General features: G+C 46.4%; 1 pseudogene; it reads left to right on the forward strand.

Moving 5' to 3' along the window:
* Nucleotides 1-717: 717 nt before the first annotated feature.
* On the forward strand, nucleotides 718-10,662 carry LOC130844516 (arrestin domain-containing protein 4-like; annotated as a pseudogene).
* Nucleotides 10,663-16,432: the final 5,770 nt, after the last annotated feature.

Genomic DNA, 16,432 nt, shown 5'->3' on the forward strand with positions numbered 1-16,432 from the left:
TCCACCGATTCTGCTTCTGGGTATCTATCCAAAGGAAATGAAATCAGGATCTTGATGAGATATCTGCACTCCCGTGTCCATTGCAGCACTATTCACTATAGCCAAGACATGGAAACAACATAAGTGTCAGTCAACAGATGAATGGATAAAGAAGATGCGGTACATATACTGAATGGAATGCTACTCAGCTATGAGAAAGAAAGAAATCCTGCCATTTGCAACAACATGGACCGACCTTGAGGACATCATGCTGAGTGAAATAAAAGTCAGACAGAGGAAGACAAATACTGTATGGTCTCACTCACATACGGGGTCTAAAAAACCCGTACTCATAGAAACAGAGGGTAGAATGAGAGTTGGCACGGATGGGGTATGGTCAAAGGGCACAAACTTCCAGTTAGAAGATGAATAAGTTCTCGGGACTCTAATGTGCAGCATGGAGACCGTGGTTAACAATACTGCCTTGTATACTTGAAAGTTTCAAAGAGAGTACATCTTAAATGCTCTCATCAGAAAAAGAAATGGTAATTATGTGAGGTGATAGAGGTTAACTAATGCTACAGTAGTCGTTCTTTCACAGTATGTCAGTGTATTAAACCAACACACTGTACACCTTCAACTTACACAACACTGTATGTCAATTATATCTCAGTAAAGCTGGAGGGCGGGACAACAACATGGATTTTGGAGAAAGCAGCCCCGACCCCGGAACGTAAGATGGCGGCGTCGGCGCGTCCTCTCAGGCGGAGCGCGCGGCTTCAGGCCCCCGCGGAGTCCCGCGCTGCCCGGAACCGCGACGTCTCGAGAGCGCCCGGCGTGCCGCTGCCCCCTAGTGGTGAGTGGGCGGCAAAGGCCCCGCTGCGCTCCTTCCAGCCTGGAGGTTAACGCAGGCGGAACGGACGGGCCTGTGGGAACCAGCCGCGGTCCGCCTCCTGCCCTCAAGCCTCGGGAAATCACTGAGGCCGGCAGGAGGCACCCGCAGGCCGGCGCTGGGAGGGAGCGGGGCGGGCTGAGGTGGGGTCCCTCCGCTGAGGGGCAGGATCTGAGCTCTTGCCTAGGCGGTGCCGTTCCCCTGCTTGCAGGGGTGTAAAGGGAACACGACGTGGCAAGTGGACGGAGTGGATCTTCTGGCAGGGACCCAGGTCTAACTGTCTGGGCTTTTTTGTGTGTTAGTTTTTGTTGGTTTTGCTTTGCTTAGCTTTTGCAAATGAATTTTGGTGACCCTCGGTTTTGGAGGGGGTGACTCCAGCAGATAAAGCTTTGCGTGTCCATCTCAGGTTGGCTCGCCTCTCCATTCTACAGGACTTTTTGACCCAGAGTTTCCTTCCCTCTCACTTATTTCTTTCTTCCAACTTATTTTTCTCCCTGGACTCCCCTGCTCTGATAAGTCAGCCTCTGCACCATGGTCATCTTTTCCAAGCCTAAAACCAAGACCCTTGTGGCATTTGAGGGGCGTGGCATAAATGTAGATGTGTTTAAAATGAGCCCCAATTCTTCCTTATTCTCCTCATCATTTATCTCTGCCTCTCACAGATACACTCGAATCCATTGTCACAGAAGAGGAGAGATTCTGTGATATGAATGCCTTGTAAGGGATAGACCGACAGACCAATGGAACACAATATTGAGACTTAAAACAACTCTGCACAATATGGAAGCCTCAGTATCTCACAGAATGTAAACACCACCATGTGTGAGACATGCCCTGAGTCTCCATATGTTAAAATAAAAATTTTAAAAAACCTCACAGTCCCTCTGCATGTATGCAGTCTCTCCAGTCTTGCCTGGCACTCCCACTCCTCCCAAACCCCTGGACTTTCATGCCTATTGCTGCCCCCCTAATGGATGCTCTTCTCGCCCAGTGGGCAGGGAGGCTTTGCAATGGCCTCCCATTATCCCCACCTCCCAGTCTTCATGACCCTCTTGTAATCTTTTCTCCAGTGTGGCCTGGACCTGGTGATTTCCTTCCAAATGTAGAAGGTGATTCCCTGGATTTTCTAGATTCTGTGTTCCTGTTGCGCAGGATGTCAGAGCACCTCTTCCAAGAGCTGAGGCTGAGGGGTTGGCGCTCCAGAGTGGTTGTTTTATGCGAAGTGCCTGCAAAAGCCCCTGTGCAGGAGGGAGGGTGATGGTATATGTGTGAGTTGTGGAGGGAGTGGGGATGGGGACGTGTTGACGTGAGACTTTGGGGGAAAATTCCACGATCTGAGGTCTCTAAAATTTTCTGGGAGCTGAAGAATGCTTTTTGATTTTCTTCCTCCCGCACTATCTGCTGTTCCCCTCTCTGCCTCCTTCTTCCGTTTTTAGCAGCCCCACTTGCCTCTCTCCCTCTCGCCTCCTGCTTTTGAAGTCCTGGATGGGTTTTAAGCTTTATTGAGGTGTAATTGACACCTTAATGCACACATTTAAAGTGCATAATGTACAGCGTATAATTTAAGGTGTACAGTTGGTGAAATTATCACCACACTCAAGTTGTCTTGTGCCATTTTGTACTCCCTCCACGCTGGCCCCTGCCCCCTCCCCCAGGCTACCACTGACCTGCTTCTGTCCATACAGATTAGTTTGAATTTTCTAGATTTCTTTAAAATGGTGTTTTAAAAAATTTGTGGGTTGGAAAATGAAGCTGTCTCTTTACTTTTTGGACAACTCCTCATCCACTGGGTTGGCCAAAAAGTTTGTTTGGGATTTTCTGTTAAGGTGTTTCAGAAAATCTCAGATGAACCCTTTGGCAAACCCAATACTTTTGGCCAACCCAATACTTTTGGCCAAGATCAATTTGGGGAAAAATATGGAGTAGCCTTCCAAGAATGAAAGTAACATATGAAAATATGTGAGTTATTAAAGTACTTTTCTCTGGACCTCAAACCCACTTGTCTGTGCTCTTATATTGTGTTGCTGGAGCTGGGACTCTGCAAGTCACATTTCCCCTTTGCCAACGAGCTCCAAAGCAGGTTCTCTGTTAGCAGAAGCTGGATGGCGTCTGCCAGGCTGTAGGAGAAAGAAAGAACATGCTTCTTCCTGGCAATTTCCTGAGGATTTCCTGTTGGTTCCCACGAAGCAGCATTTTTACCTCTAGAGGGCTACATAGTTAGCCTTTTCATAGCAACAGCTGCATCCAATTTGCTGTTTTCTCCTAACACATGTAGCTTCATGTTGTCCCCCTGGAAACACCAGCATCACCTCACCTTCTCATCAAAGACCTGGGACCCAGCTGCACAGTCCCTGTGAGCTCAGAGAAAATGGCGGCAGTCCAGTACTGCCCCTGCCTCCCCAATCTGGGTTTCAGCTCAGCAACCCCTGTTCTTTACACTTCAAAGTTTAATAATCCAGTCTCTTGGTTTTGTTTCTCCAACTGCCTCTGTAGTTGCTCTCTCTGTGATATCTTAGATTTCTCCTTTTTACCCTCTCAGTTACATAAATTGATAGCTTTCTACCTAGTTTCTAATTGTATATTTTATTTTTTTAAGCTCTTTATTGGAGTATAATTGCTTTACACTATTGTGCCAGTTTTTGCTGTACAACAAAGTGAATCAGCTGTATTTATACATATATCCCCATATCCCCTCCCTCCCATGACTCCTTCCCAGCCTCCCTATCCCACCCCTCTAAATCATCAGTTCTGTTCAAATAACTGGTGTAGTTTCTGTCACCTGCCTGAATTCCGAATATTATAGGAATAGACAGGTGTGTTTATTTGATATTCCTTTTAAAGAAAATACACAGAAGGAATTGTATTCCCAAAGATATGACATCGTGTTTGTAGTGGATTGAATGGTCACCTCTCAAAAGATATGTCATTGTCCTAATCCCCAGAATTTATGAAATTAAACTTATTTGGGAAAAGAGTCTTTGCAAATATAATTAAATGAAGGATCTTGAGATGAGGAGATTGTCCTGGATTATCTAGGTGGATCTCAAACCCACTGACTAGTGCCCTTTTAGGAGTGAGGCAGTGAGAAGTTCTGTCACAGACATGGGAGGAGGCAATGGACCACGGTGGCAGAAATGGCAGTAATGCAGCCACAAGTCAAGGGATGCTGACAGCCACCAGAAGCTGCAAGAGACAAAGAAAGATTTCTCCCCTAGAGCTTTCAGAGGGAGTAAGCACTGCTGACGCCTGGGTTTCAGACGTCTGGCATCCAGCACTACGACAGAATACATTTCTGTTGTTTTAAGGTACAGCAGGTGCAGAGAACGAATATATGCTATGAACTGTGGGGCAGAATTTGAAGTGGTGAAACTCAGCTCTGAATGTAGCGTATAACGGATGCTGCTCAGCATCATGCCTCAGTGGATCCGACAGACCTAATTACGGCAGGCGCTTCCAGCTGCATGGCCATGTGGTGCCCAGCATCGGATATATTGGGCCATAAGGCCAAAGTGGTGTGTTAGCTTTTTCTGCTGCCTTGTCCTCCTTTGGGCATGAGCCCTCTCTTCCTCTGAGCCTCTGAGTCACTGACTAAGTGGGTTGGAGCACTATTGTTAAGAGTGTCCTATGCTGTCTTCAAAATTGAAAGAGACCACAAGTGCTGTGCAGCAGAAAAGCTAACATTTATTTGTCTGTAATGATTTTGAGCCTCTCTTCACACACTCTTTAGCCAATTTGTATTATACTATTCTTTTGTGAATAGCCTATTCATATGTTTTGAACATTTTCCTTTGGATTTCCTGCTTTATCATTTTAGTTTGCAGAGGTCATATGTTCTTTGTATATAAATATTAATCACTTGTGAATTTTAGACTTTGAAAATTCTTTTCTTAGTTGTCATCAATCAGTTTTTCCCATGTGTCCTTCTTGGTATAAAAATACTTCTTTCTATATACTATCTTTCTAATCCCAGTTTTGAGAGTGTGCTATGTCATTACTTCCAGGGCATACAACAGTGACATATTTTGGCAACTGTTGTCCCATTGTTTAATTCTTCTATGTAATTCTTAAATGGAAGCATGATTCTTACCCAGAAGCTTCTCTAATAATTTCTATATTTTCTTACCCTGGGGTTCTTCTATGCTGAAAGCAATCTGTAACTTTAAACTTAAAACTCAGTATAAATTCATGATTTTTTTCTAAAAAATTGTGTTTCTTAGATTTATCTACTTGAAAGTACTAGGTGCGATTATCAACAAAATAGTACTGAGCACATTGATTTAAAAATTGTGGTTTTCACATAGCATTTGTCAATAAAAGGAACCAAGTTTCCTTGGAGAAAAGGCTGACTGCAGGTCTGGGGCAAGAAGAGTAAAAGCTGCACCTGGGACAGTTCATTGCACCAGAAAACAAGGAAACTGTAAAAGGCTAGGAGGTCATATGCCACCAAAGAAAAACGAGTGAGATTGCAGGGCTGTCACGGACCAAAGATGACAAAACTTGAATATCAAATAAAATAATGTGTACAATTAATTTAAACACTCACTCTGTTCAGGTTTAGAGGATGCAGGGGTGGAGTTAGGCCTGCAAATGTTTATGGAAGAGTAATACCTATGAAAGGAAAGAAGAAGGAATGAAAGCTGTCAGACTGCTATGCAGATGGGACAGTTTCTGCCAGGCAACGGGGTAGACTAATTCCAGTAGGAATGTGCTGGTGGTATCATACATCAGGATTCTCTCTGAACTTCAGAGCTTTAGATATTGCAAAGGGACATGCTGGACACCCAACTATGGGGGCCAAACTATCTCTCTGTTCCTGCCCTGCTATTCTTGTCACCTAGTTTGCGTCTGTCGGTGATGTGAAGCTCAGCACCTGTAGATGGACCCCATGGCTGGCTTTCACTGTCGTGACCTCTTCCTGGTGCACGCGCAGCACGGATTGCTGTGCGTTCCCTCCTCCTCGGATTTCAGCAGTGCCTGGGTTTGAACACTTCAGAGTTGCCCCTCACCCTCCGTCCACCCAGGCAGAGCTCTTCTGTTCTGAGTATCTTTGTGGAAATCCTCACCTCGGCTGTGAGTGTCCTAAATTGTCCCTGTAAACCTTGCAACTAGCTGAGCTTTCAATCATCTGCCGTCTTTACTGTCTGTTCTGTTTGGTTTTTCTGTTTTGTTTCCTATCATTTATTATTTTACCATGCTCCTCCCCTTCTCCCTGCAGTTAAGCAAACAAGAAAAATCTGGCTTTGAAGGGAAGCATCATGTTTAGAATGTTTCTCTCTGCTCATCAAGTCAGCTATGGCAATGTTCATGGACTTCACTGTATTCTCAGATGGTCTCTTGACGGCCTCTTTGCTCTCTCACTAAGAGGGAGGGACTGAAAGCTGCAGCCAGTGCTTCATCTTTGTGTGTGTGGCTCCTATCACAGCACCTGGAGCAGGGAAGGACATACAAATGTGCTTCCTACGTGTTGGGAATGACTGTAATTTATCACAATAAAATACATGTCGAGCCAAGAACATCAGTAATGTAGCCACGGATGCTTTTGTCAACGGGTTGACACAGATGAAGGAGGGTGTATTATAATGCAGTGCACCATGCATACGATATGTTAGGGAAAAGTTCGTTTAGAGGGAAAAAGCCTCCCCTGAAAAGCAAATGTTTAACATTTGTTCTCATTAAATTATAATTCTATGCACAATGGTATTGATAATAATGGTAATAATAATTGAGCACATTAATTTCTGCCAGGTGAGCCTAAATATTCACTTTTATTGTCGAATGCATTCATGAAAGCTGTCTTGTTAATTTGCCTTGCACCTCAGAGATGACAAAAGGAGGCCTAGAGAGAGGAGATGATCTGCTGAGGGTCACTCACCCAGAGAGGGGTGGACCGGCTCCTCCAGCCCAGCAGTGCAGTTTCTGGAGCTTCTTGCCATGACGCTGGTCCAGACACAGCCTGAAGTTCTTGGAACTGAGCAATTCTCCAGGAGAGGACAAAACTGGGAAAGTCAAAATGTCCCATTTGAGAATTGGGTCACCACCCTTGGCACTCCTCTACATCAGGAATCTTCCTCAGGCATGCTACCCCCCCGTCCACCCCCTCACCCCACCCCTGCAAGCATTCCTTTGCTTGGAGATCTGCGTTTCTGTCTCTGTTCCAACACTAGCAGCATGATTTGGGGCCTTCTACACCCTAGTGTCCCCCCAGACAATTTGCCCTCCTCGGGTGTCCTAGTACTTTTCCATTTCAACCCTCATCCAGTCTATCAAGAAGAGATTTGACCCTGCATAATCTTATCCACGATGATGGGGCTTTGCATTAAAATTCGCATTCTTCTGATGCGATTATCTCGTAGGGTTAATGTCACCACCCCACCTCCCCTGTCTGATGGGACTGCCAGGAGGCCAGACGAGCCTAAGACCCCGCTCCATTCGGACTGGGGTCTTCCGCACCCTCCGGCCTCCCAGGCGGTCTGCGTCTCCTGGCGTGAGACCCCCGCGATGGCGCAGGCCTCCGCCGCCTGCGCGCGGGGCGCCGGGGCCCCGGGGGCCGCCAGCCCGGACCTCCGCCGGCTCTGCGCGCCGGCCGCTCGCTCTCTACCGCGCCCTGGGCGAGCTCTGCTGGCACGGCCCCGACTTCGCCTGGGAAATGCTTTCCAGTCCCCGCGGGCTTGTGCGCTGGGACCGTTCGCGAAACGGACAGCTTGCCGGAGGCCCGGGCCCCTCGCGGCGGCCCGCGACCCACCCGGCCCCGGAGGCGCCCCCAGGAGAGGCGGCCGCCGCCGCCGCAGCCCCCACTGCGGGTGGCACCGCTTCCCGGACCGACGGGCGCAGCCCGGGAACCCAGACGGCGGGGCCCCTGCGGAGCGTCGCCCGGCTCCTGCCCCCGGGGGCCACCGCCGGTCGCAGGCCTGGTGGCAGCGGACCCGACAAGCAGTGGCCCGGAAGACCCCGGGCTGCCTGGAGCCCTGAGATTTGCGCGGAGTCCCTCACTAGATACAGTCCCGTTGGCAGGGATGACATGTGTATTACCCTGCGATGTGAAGATGATTGGTAAAATCAGTGTACAACGTCTTCTGAATTTGTGTAACAAAATGAAAGATACGTGCCATTGTTTTGATTTCTGTACTTTTTATTTGTAAGAATGTGAACCTCCTTTAATAAACTTCAAGAAAACAAATGTATGCGATATGATTGGTATTTTGCTTCCAACAAAACTGTACAACTGAATTTTACCAGTTTGGGATTAAATTCCTTGCTGACATAGGTTAGGAGCTGCCCTGAGTTCCTTGCCAAGTGGGCCTCTGCAGGGGGCAGGGAGCCACCAGGTATCCTGCTTCAGTAAAGCAAGCAGGAGAGAAGAGCCAGACAGGGAGTGCCAGCAGGACACAGTCTGGTGATTAAAACCTCCTCTTGAAAGTGACACTCCATGACATTTGGTATCCTAAGTGACAGCTTTTCCCCTGTGAACTCTACTGCATGTGCCCTGCTGTCTAATGGTTTGCTGCAAATAACTGGGCTGGAGAATGGCAAGGAGAAACCTCTCATCCTTAGTGACCCTTCAGTCAGACTAGCATAGACTTAGAGAAAAACCTTCCCTCCTTATGGTGCGCAGTGAGCAGGGCGAAGAGTTTCCGGAAGGCTAATGGCAAAGGAACTCTATGTCTTGGTCTCAAGCGAAGTCAGGTTTTAAATCTTGGGGTGTGAGTAGGGTGAGGAAGGAACCAGATTAAGCATGAAGTCTTTCTTGTGGATAATTTTCCCTCTTGTTCTAGTTAAGGAGCTGCACTTTGGTCTTTAGTTTCAGGGTCCTTTCAACCCTCCACACTCACGCCACTGCTAGGCTCAGCCCCTCACCATGTGAGCCTCAGGATGCCCCAGTCTCCGGGCTACTTCGGCGTTCAGCAGCGATCAGAGGAGCTTCTTGCTCCTTTCCCAGGATCCTGTGTTAAAAAGGTAAACACATACAAAAGACAGTCAAATGTCCTTATTAGGATGGTTTATTTAATTTGTAATAGAAGGACATATAAGAAAGGAAATATGTAAAATTTCAAGATAAAATATTGAGAAAGAATTTTCATCTTTTAACCTATGGTCTCATCTAAGAACCATGATGACTATAAAACAAACATTCTCAAAATATCCTGAAGACCAAAAGAAAAATATGAATAGTTACGTTATTCAGGAAATCTAGATTCATTCTTCTAAGATTAAAAAAAAAAAAAAAGATTGTAGTAAGTACATATAGTGTTGACTGTGCTGTCCCTGTTGTATTTCTTTTTATGGTTTTTAGGAACAGAAATGGAATGACTCAAATCGTTTAAGCAGACAATTTATTAGGGGACAAAAAAGAACTGGTGGCGGCTCCACCAGGCACCGCACAGCGGCCGCGGGGGCCCTCGCCGTGCGGCCGGCGCCCTTGACAGCGGCGCGCCTGCGCTCGCCATCCCGGCTCCGGGCCGCTGCTGACCTTGGCGCGGCAGCGTCGCCGGGTAGGGTGGGCGGCGGCGGGCTTCCAGGGCCGCGTGAAGAGCCTGGGGCTGGCGTTCGAGAAGGAGCGCAAGGGCAGCGACTGGAGAGGCGAGCCGGTGGCGGCGCCCGTGCCGCTGGAGGCTGCTGAGCCGGGGACCCTGCGCGCGCTGCGCCTGGAGGCCTCGGGCCGCGCCGCCCCGGCCTGGATCCCGCGCGCCAGCGCCGCCGCCCCGGCCGCCTCCCCGGAGGAGGAGTACCTGAACGTGCGCCTGAGCCTGCGCGAGCCCCCAGCAGGTGAAGCCGTCCTCCTACTGCAGCCTGGAAGACAGGAGTTTCCGTTTAGCTTTCAATTTCCATCTGAACCTTTGGGAACCTCATTCACCGGGAAAGAGAGACGTATTCAGTCCTGTGTGAGGACGGATTTGGAACGACCCCAGGCACCTGATCAGAGTGTTTAACCGGGAACCCCAGGTCGTCAGTCACATCGACGTCAACGCACCAGCATTACGAACCCCTCTACTGAAAACTCAAAAGAAAATGGCTGGCTGTTGGTTTTTCACTTCTGGTCCAGTCTTGCTGAGTGTCAAAATTGAAAGAAAGGGCTACTGTAACGGAGATGCTATTCCAATCTGTGCAGAAATAGAGGATTGTTCCTCTCGTCTGATTGCACCCAAAGCTGTCATTTTCCAGACGCAGACGTCCCCGGGCAGCGGGAAAGCAAGGACCGTGCGGCTCATGGTGGCCGACGTGTGCAGGAACCACATGGCCTCCGGAAGACCCTCAAGGTCCCGCCCGTGACGCCGTCCATCCTGGACTGCTGCATCATCCGAGTGCACTACTCTTTCCCTGTGTATATTCACAGCACTGGTGCTAAAAAACCGATGCTTGAGCTGCCCTTAGTGATTGGCACGGTTCCATACAATGGTTTCGGCAGCGGGAACTCCATCGTTGCCAGTCAGTTCATTATGGATGTGAGCTGGTTGACACTGACTCTGCCAGGACAGCCTGAAGCACCACCAAACTAAGCAGACGTAGTGTCGGAGAAAGAATTCCCTAGACATGTTCCCCTCACCCTCAACCCCCTAACGGTGAGGGGAAGTGATGCCCTCCTATGTTTGCCTGCATTCAGGAATTCAGATTTCAGCTTCTGCCTCTGTTCAGAGGGTGATCCACATCCTAGTGACTTAGAAGAGACCCAGCCTGGTTCATTCTCTGAACATATTTCAGAAATCACTGTGATCATCATGAAATCAGAAGGTTGCTTCTTTCCCCTGGCGTTTTTGGGGAAGAGAGAGGGAAGATTAGGTATAGAACATCAGTGAACATCAAGAGTGAAGGTAACAGCAATTAAAGAATGGGTGAACTTTCCAGTGGGCCGATGGGACTGTTGCACACGTTTGGGATGTGGTCTTATGTCCCCTTTGAACAATGGGAAGAAGATGTGAAAAGTCACAGAAAGTAACAGAAGTCCTGATGGTGACAGAGCAAGTGGAGGGGTGCCTGTGCGGACCCAAGAGAAAGTGCCTGTAAACAGTGGAAACACTATGCCAGCGTATCTTTAAAAAGGTTTCTGGAAGTGGAACAGATGTGTCCTGAGCTTTAAGGCTGTGTGGATGCACTGGGAGGAGACTTGATTTTGGAGAAGGCAGCGGCACCAGATTGTGCACGAGCGGGAAAGGGGCCCGCTCTAAATAGAAGCGAGACCCTCCAGGGTCAGGGTCTTCGTGTTCCACAGGGCTGAAGTCCCTAACAGAATCCTTTCCTGAGGTCAGGGTCTTATGAGGTTCTAATGACGTAACACCGTTTTCACTCTTTTAATGGTAGTTTCAGAAGTAGTTTGTAAATTGGCTATACAGTATTATGAAACCAAGAATGAATTCCTGGAAGGCTTGTCCGTTGAAAGGGGAAAGGCGTATTTCATTATGAAAACACATTTTGTTAAAGGTTGCACTTTTTACCCCCTTTAAGTACTGTAGCAGGGCACGTGTTTAATTTTTCTCATGTCTTATTTACCTAGGAGCGTATTAGAAAAAGCAGTTAAAGAAAAAAAAGAAAAGCTTGCATCCTTAGGATGCCTTGATAACTGCTTGGGGTGGGGTGGTGGAGTGCGGGTTCGGGAAGGCCTTTTCTCAGCTACCACTAGTGGGGTTATCAGAATAAGGTACTTCTTAAAACTCCAGGCCTGAGACATCTTTGGAGTTTCTGCTCATTTGCAGTAGCTATCTCATTTGTCCTGTCTCTAAACCTGAAACGGGACCAAGGGCAAAATCTATAAGGTTAGCATTAGATAAAGTTAATATGTGTATACCAAAGGGTATTTCAAAATAAATGCAAAAATCAAGAAGGCAATATTACCTTTTTTTTTTTTTTAAAGCCGTAAACTTTATTTCTGTCAAGAGACTTAGGTCTACTGCTGGCAGTCACTGTACTGTACATTGTTATTTCAGTTCTTTAGTAATTCTGTTTAAACTGTGATTTTTTTTTACTGTTTTGGTACAATATTTTATTATCATCTAACCTCAGGATGTTTAGACCAGTACTGTGTTCCCGCTAAAAGTCTGAGCAGTGTTTCAATTGTCCCCCTCTCTCCTCCTAGTCAGGGTCACATGTTCACTTGCTTTTACCTTAATCTCTTGGTTTAGTGAGCCTAGAGCATTTCTGGACACTAAGTAGAAGGGAGGCAGGGATTCCCATGATAGAGATTTTGGACCAGCCCAGTCCTTTGGATTTCTCTGTGTCCTGAGGGTTTGATCTAGAAACCCTGGTGCTTCCCATGTGGAATATTGTACTTCACTCAATCTAACAGTTAACTTTTCTTTCAATCAGTATGTCCAGTTAGAAATAGAAAAGTTCTACAGATGGCCAACAAACACATGAAAAGATGCTCAACATCACTCATCATCAGAGAAATGCAAGTCAAAGCCACAATGAGGTATCACCTCACACCAGTCAGAATGGCCATCATCACAAAATCTGGAAACCACAAATGTTGGAGAGGGTGTGGAGCAAAGGGAACTGTCCTGCACTGTTGGTGGGAATGTAAGCTGGTACAGCCACTATGGAAAACAATTTGGAGGTTCCTTAAAAAACTACAAATAGAACTACCATATGATCCAGTAATCCCACTCCTGGGCATATACCCAAAGAAAACCATAATCCCAAAAGAAACTTGTACCATCATGTTTATTGCAGCACTATTTACAATAGCCAGGACATGGAAGCAACCGAAATGCCCATCAACAAATGAATGGATACAGAAGATGTGGCATATATATACAATGGAATATTACTCAGCTATAAAAAGGGATGAGATGGAGCTATATGTCATGAGGTGGATAGACCTAGAGTCTGTCATACAGAGTGAAGTAAGTCAGAAAGAGAGAGACAAATATTGTATGCTAACTCACATATACAGAATCTAAAAATGGTACTGATGAACTCAGTGACAAGAACAAGGACGCAGATGCAGAGAGTGGACTGGAGAACTCAAGGTTTGGGAGGGGGCGGGGGGTGAAGGGGAAGCTGAGATGAAGCGAGAGAGTAGCACAGACATATATATACTACCAACTGTAAAATAGATAGCCAGTGGGAAGTTGTTGCATAACAAAGGGAGTTCAACTCGAGGATGAAAGATGCCTTAGAGGACTGGGAACGGGGAGGGTGGGGGGGACTCGAGGGAGGGTGGGGGGGAGTCAAGGGAGGGAGGGAATACGGGGATATGTGTATAAAAACAGATGATTGAACTTGGTGTACCCCCCAAAAAATAATAAATAAATAAATAAACATTAAAAAAAAAAGAAATAGAGAAGTTCTAAGGTTAAATTTTGTATATAAAAATTAGTTGGACACTTGATCCAGGATTTTTATACAAATATTGGTAAATGTATGCTTTTCACCCTTTTGAGTATACCTCTCTTCTCTGTAATGGTGTAAGCATCTTAAGCTGTTCTTTCATTGTAAGCGGCTGTTGAAAATCACAGTGCAAGCTCTTTTACAAATAATTGTGGTACTGAAATTGTCACAAATCTTTATTCCCTGCTTTGGTTTTTTGGTGACCTTTTATTTTTCTTTGTTTTTGTGTGATTGTAGCTATGTACTATCTAAACAATTTTATTTTTACTTTAAAAAAGATCATCTTCAGCTTTTTCTTGACCTCTGAGTTGTAGTTTACATGCTTTGTCAAGACATTGTCCATCTCCGTGTTACCAAAACAAAGTGAAAGACACAAAGCAAAATGGCATGGAGAGAGAGAAAGTTTAATTATCTTGTTGCATGTAGAAAAGGAACTGCTTACTAGAATCTTTCACTGGGATTGTTTTGTCACCTTTTTAAAGAAATCATGAAGTGCATCCACCAATTAAAACAAAGCCGATTTTATAGCACTTAACAGAAAAGCTGAAAGGTATGATTTGCCTTAGTGAATTGGTCATGGTATATCTGACCTTAAGCATAGGTTGAAACTGTATACCTTTTTGTAATCAAGAAATTATTTGATGAATGTTGAAGATTCTATATTGGAACAGAGAATACTTGGGAATGGAAATAAAAATTTAGCTACTATTTGCTTGTTTATTCTTCTCTTGTTTAGTTTGCAAAGAAATCATGACCATAGAATTTTCTTTTTGATGCAAAAATTTTGAAATTGAGACTGTGCATCTTTTGGCACACAGAATCCTTCCATGAGCAGAACTTTACTTTCACATTTTTGTTCTGCACAATAAGAACCTTAATAGGCAGGGGTCATGTTTTTGATAAGTTTTGATAAATTAACTATGAAAACTTTTTAGTTTCATTATAAAAATGTAAGAATTTAACTCACAGGGAAAAAAAATAAAGATTGTGCTTTGTACTCTTGTCTGAACACCAGGGGTTCCTGTTGTTAACAAAATGATTATATTGAAAAAAAAAAAAAAACTTGAGACTTAACGGAATAAAAAAGACAGAGTTTTGCCTGAACTTTAGGAATGACTCCCAGAACCAAGCAGCCACAAAGTAGCCCCCAAAGATAGACACTGTCAGAAAACCCAAAACACTGAATTTGCCACCAGCACCAGAGCTGCTCTCTCCACACTCATGACTCCTCTGGGATATGTTAGAATATTGTGGTCATTCCAAATGCTTGTGGGAATGTGTGCATCCAGTCATCCTCGGGCCCTATTGTTGGAGGGTCAGTGCTGCACGCATCCTGAAGAGTAGCATGGCAATACTCAGTACACTTAGGTGTATGCATTTTATTTTATTTTATTTTTTTTGGCACACGGGCTTAGTTGCTCCGCGGCATGTGGGATCTTCCTGGAGCTAGGATGGAACCCGTGACCTCTGCATTGGCAGGCGGACTCTTAACCACTGCGCCACCTAGGAAGCCCAGGTGTATGCATTTTAATGACATAATTCTGCTTGTGGGTATATATCATAGAGAAGTTCTCTCACATGGGGTCTGTCATGTGATGAAGGTGGGTAACTGGCAACGTGCTTGAGGTTATCATGGCAGCATTGGAAGCATTAAATGAAATGTACAGATAACAATCTCAGAAACAGAGGAATGAAAAATAGTAAACTAACTTAGTAGTTTATAATAAACTGATAACCTTAGATGAATTGAAGACATATGTACACAAAAGTAAGTCACACATTACAAGTCTAATTCAAAAACACACCTAGAACATAAAACAGTTTCTAATGGGAAGAACTGCAATAGAAGTAGGGAGAGCAGAGAGAAAGAGGAGCTGCTAATAATAGAATGAACACAATTACATAAAAAAAAAGGATAGGAGTTCTGCAGATAACAAAAGGAAAAGAAAAGGAAAAAAGAAAAAGTGAAAAATTCTCGAAAATGTGGCATTAACCCAATGTATTTTTGAATTAAGTATGAAAAGCATAGTATATATGAAGTCTCCCTTTGATTCAGATCATCTAGTGTAGAAAAAAAATAGGAATATTGCAATTCTAAGTAGGCGTGGGACTCTCCTTTTCCCACCCCTACCTGATCACTCCTTTACTTGTTTCCCTTCCTGATATGCCTGCATGAAGACATGGAGTCTTGATCCAGCTCCTGCCCAAACTAACTTTGTGTCCCCGCAAGAATCTATCATCACAGAGTCTCAACTCTAAAACCAGGCAATCCTCTCTAATATGCTAAATTATTCGACGTGTGAAGCGTCATTTGTCAGCCTTGCCTGAGTACGGAGTTGTTTTTGTTGTTCTTGTTTTTGTTGTTGTTTGCTCTGTTTTGATTTTTCCACTGAGTGCAAAAGACCAGGACCTCTACCCAGGGCCCGTCTCTCCTCCCATCCCCCTCCTTTAACACCATCACCAGACCGCCTCCTCCCAACGTGATGCAGTTTTCTCCTTAACCTCCAGAGGCTGCCAGGCACTTTGCAAGGCAAGTGTCTATCCCCATCGAGCTGCACACGGGTTTCTGAAATCCAATCAGGGACAGCCCCTATAAAAGGCACACTCCCTACTAGGCCGAATCATTCACCGCTTTGCTTAGACCCACTGCTCATCTCTGCCTGGCGAGGAGGCTGAAGCCATGGACCCCCACGCACACTACCCCTGGGAAGAGCTGTCTTGGAGGAGGGCACGTCCAGAGCCCCAGCTGCCCCCGGGCCTCAACCCAGAGCAGGCCTGGGCCTGGGCTCTGGATAACTTCCCCGCGCTGAGCCGCCCCACCTGCCAAAGCCCCGCGTTCTGCGCGGACGCGCATTACTGTGCGTGTGGGCTGCCGCGACACGCCTGCACCGGACACGCCTGCACCGGGCACGCAGACGGTCCCCGAGTGGACAGCGGCCAAAAACGCTGGCGAGACCCGCAAACCCAGGAGCCAGTGGCTAATCCGGGATGGAGCGACAGTCCCGTCAAGAAGAGGCCGAAGCCACACACCGCAGGGCACAAGAGGGCCTGAAGAGCCAGCAGATGCCGGGGGCCGCGGAGGCCGGCAGACACGCGGCCGCATCGCCTCCAGGAGCCCAGGCCGCCCCGCAACCCCGCACCCTGCAGCTGCGGAAATCCTGCGCGGGCTTGAAACCCGGTGGAACCCGACAGGGAGAGGAATCGCAGCCTCTGCCCGGCTCACGGCGCCCCTTCACCCCA

The sequence above is a fragment of the Hippopotamus amphibius genome, chromosome 1 (assembly GCF_030028045.1).
Source record: "Hippopotamus amphibius kiboko isolate mHipAmp2 chromosome 1, mHipAmp2.hap2, whole genome shotgun sequence".
NCBI classification, from domain to species: Eukaryota; Metazoa; Chordata; class Mammalia; order Artiodactyla; family Hippopotamidae; genus Hippopotamus; species Hippopotamus amphibius.